We start from the raw sequence: 9,715 nt of genomic DNA, 5'->3' as shown, positions 1-9,715 counted from the left end.
AATCTCAGTGCTAAGAAGGTGGAAGCGAGAGGTCTGAGGTTCAAGAGGACCCTCTGCTACACACAGAGCTCGAGGCCAGCCAGGGATACGGGGTCTCAACAATGGACCCGTGGTCTTCTTTTGCTTTGTTTTGACAAGATCTTTGCTTTACTGCTCATTTTGTCCAGGATGACATCGATGGCCTTGAACTTGTGATCCTCCTGCCTTGATCTGGGACTTCAACTAGACCCTACGCTCTGGTTTTTGTTTCTTCTCTCGCTAAAGATAAAAGGCACTCTGCCCACCGAGCTACACCCCGACCCCATCTGTACTCCATTCTAAGAAAGAAAACTTTGCTTGGATCAAAGAGCAAAAAGGATGAGGCCATTGTGAGTTTCGCCAAGTGGATGTGGAGAGCTCCTCTACAACATGGAAGGAAGAGTTGGATAAAAGGACTTGGAGCAAGAACCCTGCAGCTGGTGATAGGCCTAAGATGGCGCATATATTCACATCTGTGGGCCCTTTTACACACACACACACACACACACACACACACACACACACACACACACACACAAGTATGTCCCCCTTCCCACTCAGTGGGCATGTGGGAGCCACCAGTGAGGATGGGGCCATTTCACACAGGAGCAGGACAGGAGGCCTTGGCTGTGTCTCCTTTCATATACAAGATGCCCCAGGAAACAGCCAAACAAGGACAGTTGGTTGTATAAGGACGGTTGTGTTGCTGCTGGGGGGTCCTGTGTGAGATACTTAGGAAGTAAAGCTTTAAGGAAACTGGCAAGAGTCCTCATTCTGACCCGAGTACACAGCTGAAGTACCAGGAGGACCTGCTAGAAGCCTTGTCTGTTGGAGGAGGAAACCCTTTGCATGCTAAAGCACTAGCTAAAGCGAGGTACCCCCCCCCCCCAAGGCAATCGGGGTATCAACCAATTTCTCACGGTCCGCTTTCCTAAGAGAGGCTGGGTCACCTCAGAAACCCAGTACGCTGTAACAGGTTATGCATGCTGTACTGTGAGTGAATCCTAGAAGGGAGCTTGTGGGTGGACAGCTAGCCCTGCATCCTTGAGATGAGGAGTAGGGAAATGACCGGCGTGGAGCCGATGACATCACCAAGATGTCTCACTATTTAACTTTTACAAGAGCCAGCCTTGGGTTAGGGGCTTTCCCTGCATTCAGTACTCACTCTCCTCTCCCTCCTGCACAGAAAGACTGAAACTCAGACTTCACTGCCTGATACACAGTGATGCATATTAAGTCAAATTAAAAGAAGTTACACATTCAGTCCCTTGTTCCTAACGGCTAGGGCAGCTATACAACATCTCTACTACAGGACGTTTCCTGGCAGGTCGCACAGATTCACACAAGATCACATTTCCCACAGGGAAGATCAGAATCCAGACGAAAGTCGATGCAACCCAGGGACTAATGGGGACTGCTGAGTTAATACGGCAACCAGGAGGGCTCTTCACCTGGCTACTGATGTCCAAGGCCATCTCAGGAATTTAGTTTTTCTTAAACGTTTAGTCTAAGGGGCTGGAGAGATGTCTCCACTCCACTTGGATGCAGATGCACCATTCAGGCTTACAGTGGCTAGAAATGAATACAGTTTGATTCATTTTGAACTTGCAGAATCAAGACAAAGCAGACAAGAGCTTAGGCTCTGGGTGGCTGCTTCCTTTGCAGATTGTAGCATCCATTCGTGCCTCCTCCAATCATTCATTCCACATACACACATTGAGCACCAACTAGTGTTAGGTTTCCAAAAACCCTATCTTTTGCCTCCTGGGGTTGCTAGAAGAGGCTTGAAGCTCCTTAACGAAAAGACGGAGCTGTTCGTTATCTGTAACTAAAAGGAGCCCTCGTGATCCACTCTGTGCCAAGAAGAGCCATCTAAAGGGGATGGTGCTTATCAGATGGCCTCAGGCCAGGGCTCTTCAGCTGGCAGGAACAGGTCCCAGGTCAGAGAGGGGCGGACCGGGGCGGGGCGCGCGATGGGTACCTGAGGTGGCCGCCAGAGGGCAGCCAGGGAGCGCGCCCGACCGGGGCGAAGCCCCAGGTAAGTGTAGCTAAAGTGGGGCCACCCCCCTTTCCGGGGGCCCAGTTTCTCGGGGGCCACGGTGTGTGTGTTTGGCTCCAAGATGGGGGCCAGAGCGCGTGCACGCGATGGCCCTGGAGCTATAGCTCAGATCCTGGAGATGTTGGAACCTGGGGTGGGGACCGTTCCTGAGCACCGTTGGGGCGCGGGCAGGGCCTGGCGCCCAGCTGCCCTCCTGGGTTTGCCCGCCCTCTCTCTCCGTTGCCTAAGACTCCGGGCAACACGGGAGCTGTCCCGGGACAGCGCTGCGGTCCGCTCCGCCGGCGCGCTCTCGCTCGTGGGGTTTAGCCCACAGCCCGGAGCGGACGGTGTACCTTGCTTGGCCCCGGGTGTGTCCCCGGCGCGGAGCCGCGCTGGGCGCGGGCCGCCGGTGGGGGAGGGGCGCGGGAGGTGCGGACAGCAGGCGGCGCTGGGGCGAGCGCGCCCGCGAGTCAGTCAACAAGTGCGGAGTCCAGCAAGCGCGCGCGGGCGGAAGGAGGGGCCTGCAGGTGGTGCCCCGCGTCGCGGTACCTCAGTGCCCAGCCCGGGTGGGGCGGGCGGGATCCAATGTTTTCGGTGATTGGCGTTTGTGTGGGGTGTCCTTGACCCTGGACGCTCGGTTCAAACGGGCTGGCCGAGGTTCAGGAGTTGGAATCCGAAGGCACGTGGATCCCTTGGGTGTGCAAGTGCAGGGTGGAGGGTATCCTCCGTGCGAACTGGTTCTGCTCCTGGAAGCCCTCTCCCCGCGGTCAGACAGGTTTGGGGGAGTGTTTCAATCCATGTAGGGCGCCGCAGCTCAGGATGGCTACCCTCCCTGCCCTCTCCCAGGAGTCTCAGGCCGTCTGCGAACTCCGAGGTGGAGCAGGGCAGAGCGATTCGATTTTCCACCCGTGTGTCTGATACACCTTAGCGGTCCCCCTGGGGAAAGTTGGGATGCTGAAAGTTGAAACCCGATCTCAATGAGATTTGAGCCAATGGGATCCAGGTGAAAAGTCGCTGTCGTTTGGTTTGTGCAGCAGGGAAGCTTTGAGGCAAGCTCGCAGAAGCAGAGGAGAGGGCAGGGGAGGAGAGGGACGTCCCTGAGGCCTCAGAGCCAGGCGAAAGCCTCTTGGAAAAGCCAGCCCCTATGTAGTTCAGGCTCAGTCTCGCCCCCACCCGGAGAGATTGAGCCTTCCATCGCTGCCTCTGACAGCCACTTGGCTCCCAACTGACAAAAAACAGAACGGTGAGGTGAGCTGTAAGCAGTACTCTCACCTTCACATTTTCCACAAGTGCTCTGCACCTGCTGCTATCCTCCTCCCTAACCTTGCAACCCAGACTGCTGTCCTGCCTCTTAGCTGAAGTTGCTAACTGGCTTTCCTGCGAGCCTCCCTCCCTCAGGTCCCAAACTCTTACCCATCGCGGGGGTGGGGGTGGGTAGGTGTCTATTTTGCAGCCTTCCCTACTGGTGATCTTTATTTCTGGGCAGGTCTCCCTCCCTTTTGTTCTTCCCTAGATGTTCCTTTCTCAGAGATGTCCTCTTTTCTTGCTTCTGTCTGCCAGGCCCAGTTCATGGCTTCTCACGCTGTGGTCTTGGGGAGGCTCCCTGGTCACACTACCACGTGTCTAGTTCTGTCCAGGCTTTCTTTGGGGTGCCCCACAGTCACTCAGAGATAGTCCGAGTCTGGACGGGTGTCTCAGACAGGAGTCCTCATTCTATCAGACTACATTTGCCTCTGAGGGGTCCTGCTTTTCCCTCTGGGACTGGCTGGCCCTGACCTGGTACGGTGTAGGCTATAATACAGACTTCCGCTGCCAGCCGCAATCGAGGCAAACAATCTGACATGTCACCTCTAGAAGGAGCAGCTCTTGACCCAGTCATTGACCCCTAAGAAATCCTCAGTCTCCAGTTTTCCTCAGGCCTTTCAGGGTCAGCTCCTTTGCTGGGTTCTCGGCCTTTCAGTCCTTGTGCTTTGTTTACATTGGTTTCCAATCCTGAACCTTCTCTCTTCCCCCTCACAGTCAGTCGCCCTTGTCCCTCCCTGTACTTCTTGGCTCAGGTGCTGCTGCCTAAAAAAGCTTGATCCTCCTGTCTGGAATCCTACTGATCCAGGATCCTCTTCCTAACTCTGCATCCTTATCCACAGCCGTCGTGCCATTTCCTGACGGCAGCCTCTCTGTTTTTGTTTTGTTTTGTTTTTTTTCTTCTGGATCCTGTAGGTGTTCAGTGAACTGGGTTTCCAAGAACTTTCCATCCCAGGCCTGGAGCCCTGCTCAAACTAAATCCCTCAGAGAACTGCTGATTCTTCCAGCTTCTTGACTTTCTGCTCCTCTCGGCTCATGAATAGCTTGGTCACATTGTGTTCTATGCCGTTTAAATTCTGAGCATTCTGTGCTGTTGGCTTCTTAAGCAAGAGTGGGCATTCTGTATCCTGAGTTGGGCACTTTACCAAGGGGTCTAGGCTTTCACTGGTTTTTAGTTCCTAAAGCACTCAGAGAGGTAGATATCAAGATTATTGTCTCCATTCCGCCTATCAGGAAGCAAGCAAGCTCAGAGAGGGCCAGGGACCAGTCTGATTCGCACAGCTCGTGTGTGGGTGGGCAGAGCTGAGGTGGAATTCAGTCCCTCGGGCTCCAAGCTGTCTTTAGATACAAGGGTTTGTTGTTTGCCCTGAAGGTGTGTGTGTCCCACATCCCTCAGCCTCTGGCCCTGGTGTGCAGGTGTGGTATACTGGTATACTTGGGACTCTTCTGGACTCTAGGAAAGGACTTGATAACAGACCAACAGGTCATGGGATCCTTGGCTCCAGAGGCTGTAACATCAGTCAGAGAGGCCTTGGCAATATGCTGTTTCTGATCATCTTTAGAGTTCTGGAATAGAGAGCTCTGTTGGGGGTGGAGTGGGAGTCCTCAGGTCTGCCCTTCCAGAGGTCCCTGAGTGCCCATCCCCTAAGGACAATTTCAGTCGCCATTTTGAACCTTCAACTAAGTTTCTTTAGGAGGCCCCCTTTCCCTTCCCTTGCAGGCCACTGTCATAGGAAAATGAGCTCCTGCTGTGAAATCCTGTTACCATAGCAACCAGTAGTGTGAGGCCCAAGTCTCCTGCTCCTAGGTCTCTGCACTATGTGCTTGGAGGGGCTTTTTCTGTGTTTGCTGCCTGAAGTAATTAAATATTCTGCTCCGCTTTCCTTTTGCGTAGATATTAAATTCTTTTGTTTCTTCAAGCCAGTGACTTCTGGGTACTGTTTGTGTCCCAGCAGGTTGTGGCCAGGCAGCTGGCACACCATTAGTAATGACCGCAGGGTGATGACCCCGGCTTAGGTCACATTTATGAGCGATACCCAGCACTCCATGGGTAAAAGCTATGCTGTCTTGGATGCTTGTCAGGAAAGAGGTACAGCAAAGGCTCCAGGGGAGGGCAAGCCAGTTTTCTTCAGCTGCTGTCTACAGGCCTTGTCCACAGACATCATCAAGAACAGGGCGCCTCGGAGGTATGAGGGAGACAAGGATACTTTGGGCAGTGATGACAAGCTATTAATATTGGCCAAATGTGGGGCTGGAGAGATGGCTCAGCAGTTAAGAACACTGGATGCTCTTCCAGAGGACCTGGTTCAATTTCCAGCACCCACATAGGAGCTCACAACTGTAAATCCAGTTCCACTGTGTGGTATCCTCTCACACACATACACATATATACATACATACATACATACATACATACATACATACATACATACAGGCAAAACATCAATGCATATAAAAATAAATAAGTTGTAAAAAAAAACCCTTTAAACAAAAAATAAAGAAGGGAAAGAAAGAAATATGATCCAAGTGCTCCCGGATGCAGTTTCCTTATTCAGTTCTCTGCCGAGGGAATATTAACAACATCCCCATCTTGTAGGTAAGAAACTGATGCCCCAGAGAAGTGAAGCATTGGTCAGATAACACACAGCAAGTACGAGATGGAGGTGTTCAGTCCTGGAGTGTCTGCCCTTGTGGCTAAGGCTCTGTGTGCTGCTGTGTGGCCAATGGAAGGGCTATGCTTTAAGACTGAAAGGGTGGACAGGGAGGCGGAACAGAATAGCTTCTCTAAGATTCAAGGTGTAGAGCAGTCGTTTTCAACACTGTATTAATGCCTCGTTGTGGGCAAGAAGCTTAAGTGGAAAGGCATGTTCAGAGAGGGTTCAGATGAGCACTGGTAAATAACCAATTAAACTAGAAAGGACTCGGAGTCCTTAGACACCAGGGCAAATGTAGACACTAGAACACCACTGCAGTGAGAACGAGCAGCTAACAGCCACATGAGTCACACAAGCAGAAATTAGAGAGAGCTATAAGCTAATATAGTGCTACCCCAGAGGTGGGAGGATAGCTGCAGAGCCTGCTTCGTAGCCCAGGTTGGCCCTGAACTCTGGTTCAAGCAATCCTCTTGCCTTGGTCTCACCAAATTTCTTTTCTTTTAATTTGATTGGTCAAGTGTTGTGTTTATACCATCAGAATTTATCAATCCCAAACCCCCTTGCTGAGGACAGAACTCAGGGTCTTGTGCATGGAAACAAAGACTCAACAACTGAGCTATGCCCTAAACCCAGAATCCACTTGTGTGTCCTTTCGTGTATACAGTATACTTCAATACAATATACTCAAACAGAGGGCTGGAGAGATGTCTCAGTGCTTAAGAGCACTGACTGCTCTTCCAGAGGTCCTGAGTTCAATTCCCAACAACCACATGGTGGCTCACACCCATCTGTAATTGGATCCGATGCCCTCTTCTGGTGTGTCTGAAGATAGCAACAGTGTACCCACATATATAAAATAGATAAGTCACACACACACACACACACACACACACACACACACATATTAGAACAGAAAAAGGACTGCAGTGTGCATAACCCTAGGGTGTGAACATAACTCTTACAGAAGGGCCATGCCTTTCACCTCACCGACTTTACCTACAACCTTGGCTTTTGGTGACACATGGGAGGTGACATGAGAATGGATATCCATGTCCTAGAAGGAGTTGACTTGGGGATAGGTGTGCTGGGAGAGCCAGAGTTAGCTCTGCTTGTGCTGTTTGCACAGCACTGGCTCTGTCTATAGGGGAGCTGACTTAACTAGCAAGCGGCTACTTGTCATGGACACTGCCCCATCTTGCTCCCATGATGGGCCAGGGGTGAACGGGTGGGGGTACATATGTCCACACCGGCTAGTTGCCATGGGTTGGGTCTTCCTGGAGGAAGTAAGTACAGGATCTGTGTCTAGATGTTCTAAGAGCCCCAGGCCCAGACCTCAGACCTCAGACTTCGGTCCTCAGAGCGAGCTGCCAGCAAAAGAGCATTGCAAGGCCCGAGGCAGACTGCAGAGCCCCAGCTGTGCTTCAAGAGCGCCCCTCTGTTCACACTGCATTTCCATGCTGCTAAAAATACCTGAGTGCCTTATGTAAGACTGCAGGTACTGTGTGGACACCTTACGTAAAGCACTCCCCTGACCCTGGACCGTCAGTCGCATGTCCCCATGACCATTGTGGCACAGTTATGAAGCTGCTGGTGTTTGCCATTCGAGGAAGAGAGCTGCAATTGGTGTCAGTAGTGGTTTTGCCTATTCACCAGTTGGTGTGGTTTTGTCTTTGGGTGTGGCCCATCTGAGCGGTTGACTTGGTGCTAGGCTTTGTGAGATTTGCTCTTCTGAGGGTCCTAAGTCACTGGCAATGGATCCTCTGCTTCACCAAGATGCAGCATCTCAGAGTTAAAGATCTCCATCATGACAAGGTGACCATTCGATTTGACTTGCGTGCTCACTGTGATGGGGACAGCCCCTCTCATTGATGGGCTGTGATTTAATGGGAGAGATAAACAATGAAAACTTAAGCATACAATGCAGGCTGAAACCAAGGAGAAATGTCACAGGGGCCTGGGCGGTGCATTCATGGGTTCCAAGGTTTGGAAAGGAGGAGCACTGTGGATGCAGTGTGTGTGTGCACATGTGTGCATGTGTGTGGGCACTCGTATGTGTGTGTCTGTGTGTGTGTATGCATGTGCACACTCGTGTGTGTGTGCGTGTGTGTGTGTGTCTGTCTGTCTGTCTGTCTGCTTGTCTGTCTGTCTGTGTGTCCAGCACACCTTGGGCATGCAGTCAAGTACTCTATTATTGTCAGTCTCTGAGGAATATGTATTACGAAGTTCGTCCATTTTCTTTTAAGTTCGTCCATTTTTTTTTTTTTTTTTTTTTTTTTTTTTGGAGCTGGGGACCGAACCCAGGGCCTTGTGCCTGCTAGGCAAGCGCTCTACCACTGAGCTAAATTCCCAACCCCAAGTTCATCCATTTTAAGAGCATGTCTTAGTCAGGGTTTCTAGTGCTGTGTAGAGACGCCATGACCACGGCATCTCTTCTGAAGAAAAACATTTAATTTGGGCTGTCTTACCATTCAGAGGTTCAGTCCATTGTTGACACGGCAGGGATCATGGCAGCATGTAAGCAGACATGGTGCTGGAGAGACAGCTGAGAGTTCTACATTCAGATCTGCAGGCAGTAGGAAGAGTAAGCCTGTGGGCCTGCTTGAGTTTCTGAAACCTCGAAGCCCACCCCTAGTGACGAACTTCCTCCAACAAAGCCATTCGGATTCCAACAAAGGCAGTGTCTCCCAACAGTGCCACTCCCTGTGACCCTATAGGGGCCATTTTCATTCAAGCCGCAACAGATCATAATCCATTTTAATTTTTTCTCTTTTTGTAGTGCTAGGGATGACATGTGGGCTTCACGCGCTAGGCAAGGGCTATACCACAGAGCTGTAACCCAGCCCTGTGTTTTGTGTCGTTGCTTTTGTTTTTGAGACAGAATCTTACTAGGTATCCCCAGGTGGCCCAGGACTGTATAGACTCTAGCACAAGCCTTGCCTATCCCACACAGCAAGATCTCACTGGTTCAGGACCCTTTCTGGAATTCAGCCTTCCCATTCTGTTTCAAGTTCCTCTCCAGTCTTATCTGAATTTATTTAGGATGGGAGGTAAGATACTTCCTTGATTTTATAAACAGGGCCTCCGCTGTCCATTTTCTTCTATATTCTTGTCTTCCAAATTCCCAGAGATTGGCCCATTAATTTCTTGACAGTGTTTGAGGGTTTTTATAGTCCTAAATTTCAAATTCTCATCCCTCCTTACAAGCCAGTTCCAAAGGCTTAAGAACCACAGACTTACCACAGCAGCGGCCTGGGTGGCCTAACTTCTGGTACTGCTTTTCTGTACCGATTACTTTTCTGGTTGCTTCAACAAAATACCTACAAGGAAACTTAAGGAAGGAAGGACTCAATTGTCCCACAGTTTGACAGGGACAAACTTAATGGTCCTCATGGGCAGGGAGGGAGTGGCTGAAGGAGCAGAAAGCAGCTGTCATGTGACACCTGCAAGCAAGAAACAGGAAATGACCGCTGGCACTTAGCTAGTTTTCTCTTCTGCAACTCAGGACCGGAGCCTAGGGAATGGTACTGCTCATATTTAAGAAGGATCTTTTTGCCTCAGTTATCACAATCAAGGTAATCTTTCACAGATGTGCCCAGAGGCTTGTCTCCATTGTGATTCTAGAACCTGTCAAGTAACCTGTATAGCCATACAGTTAAAGATTCAAGTATCGGGCTGGAGGGATGGTCCAGTGGTTAAGAGCACT

General features: G+C 50.8%; 1 protein-coding gene and 1 long non-coding RNA gene across 15 annotated transcripts in view; both read left to right on the top strand.

The window, feature by feature from the left end:
• Positions 1-774, top strand: part of LOC120095141 (uncharacterized) — a 24,133-nt gene extending 23,359 nt beyond the window's left edge. For all 4 annotated transcript variants that reach the window (XR_015631810.1, XR_015631808.1, XR_015631807.1 and 1 more), the window contains one exon: positions 168-774. This is a non-coding gene — a long non-coding RNA (uncharacterized LOC120095141). The remainder of the gene's footprint in view (positions 1-167) is intronic.
• Positions 775-2,013: 1,239 nt separating this feature from the next.
• The window catches only part of Rph3al (rabphilin 3A-like (without C2 domains)), a 143,652-nt gene continuing 135,950 nt past the window's right edge, over positions 2,014-9,715 (top strand). For all 11 annotated transcript variants that reach the window (XR_015630178.1, XR_015630174.1, XR_015630176.1 and 8 more), the window contains exon 1: positions 2,014-2,056. The gene's annotated coding sequence lies outside the window, so the exon portion shown is untranslated. The remainder of the gene's footprint in view (positions 2,057-9,715) is intronic.

Source organism: Rattus norvegicus, chromosome 10 (genome assembly GCF_021556685.1).
Source record: "Rattus norvegicus strain SHRSP/BbbUtx chromosome 10, alternate assembly SHRSP_T2T, whole genome shotgun sequence".
NCBI lineage: Eukaryota > Metazoa > Chordata > Mammalia > Rodentia > Muridae > Rattus > Rattus norvegicus.
This window is presented reverse-complemented; position numbering and strand designations above follow the sequence as displayed.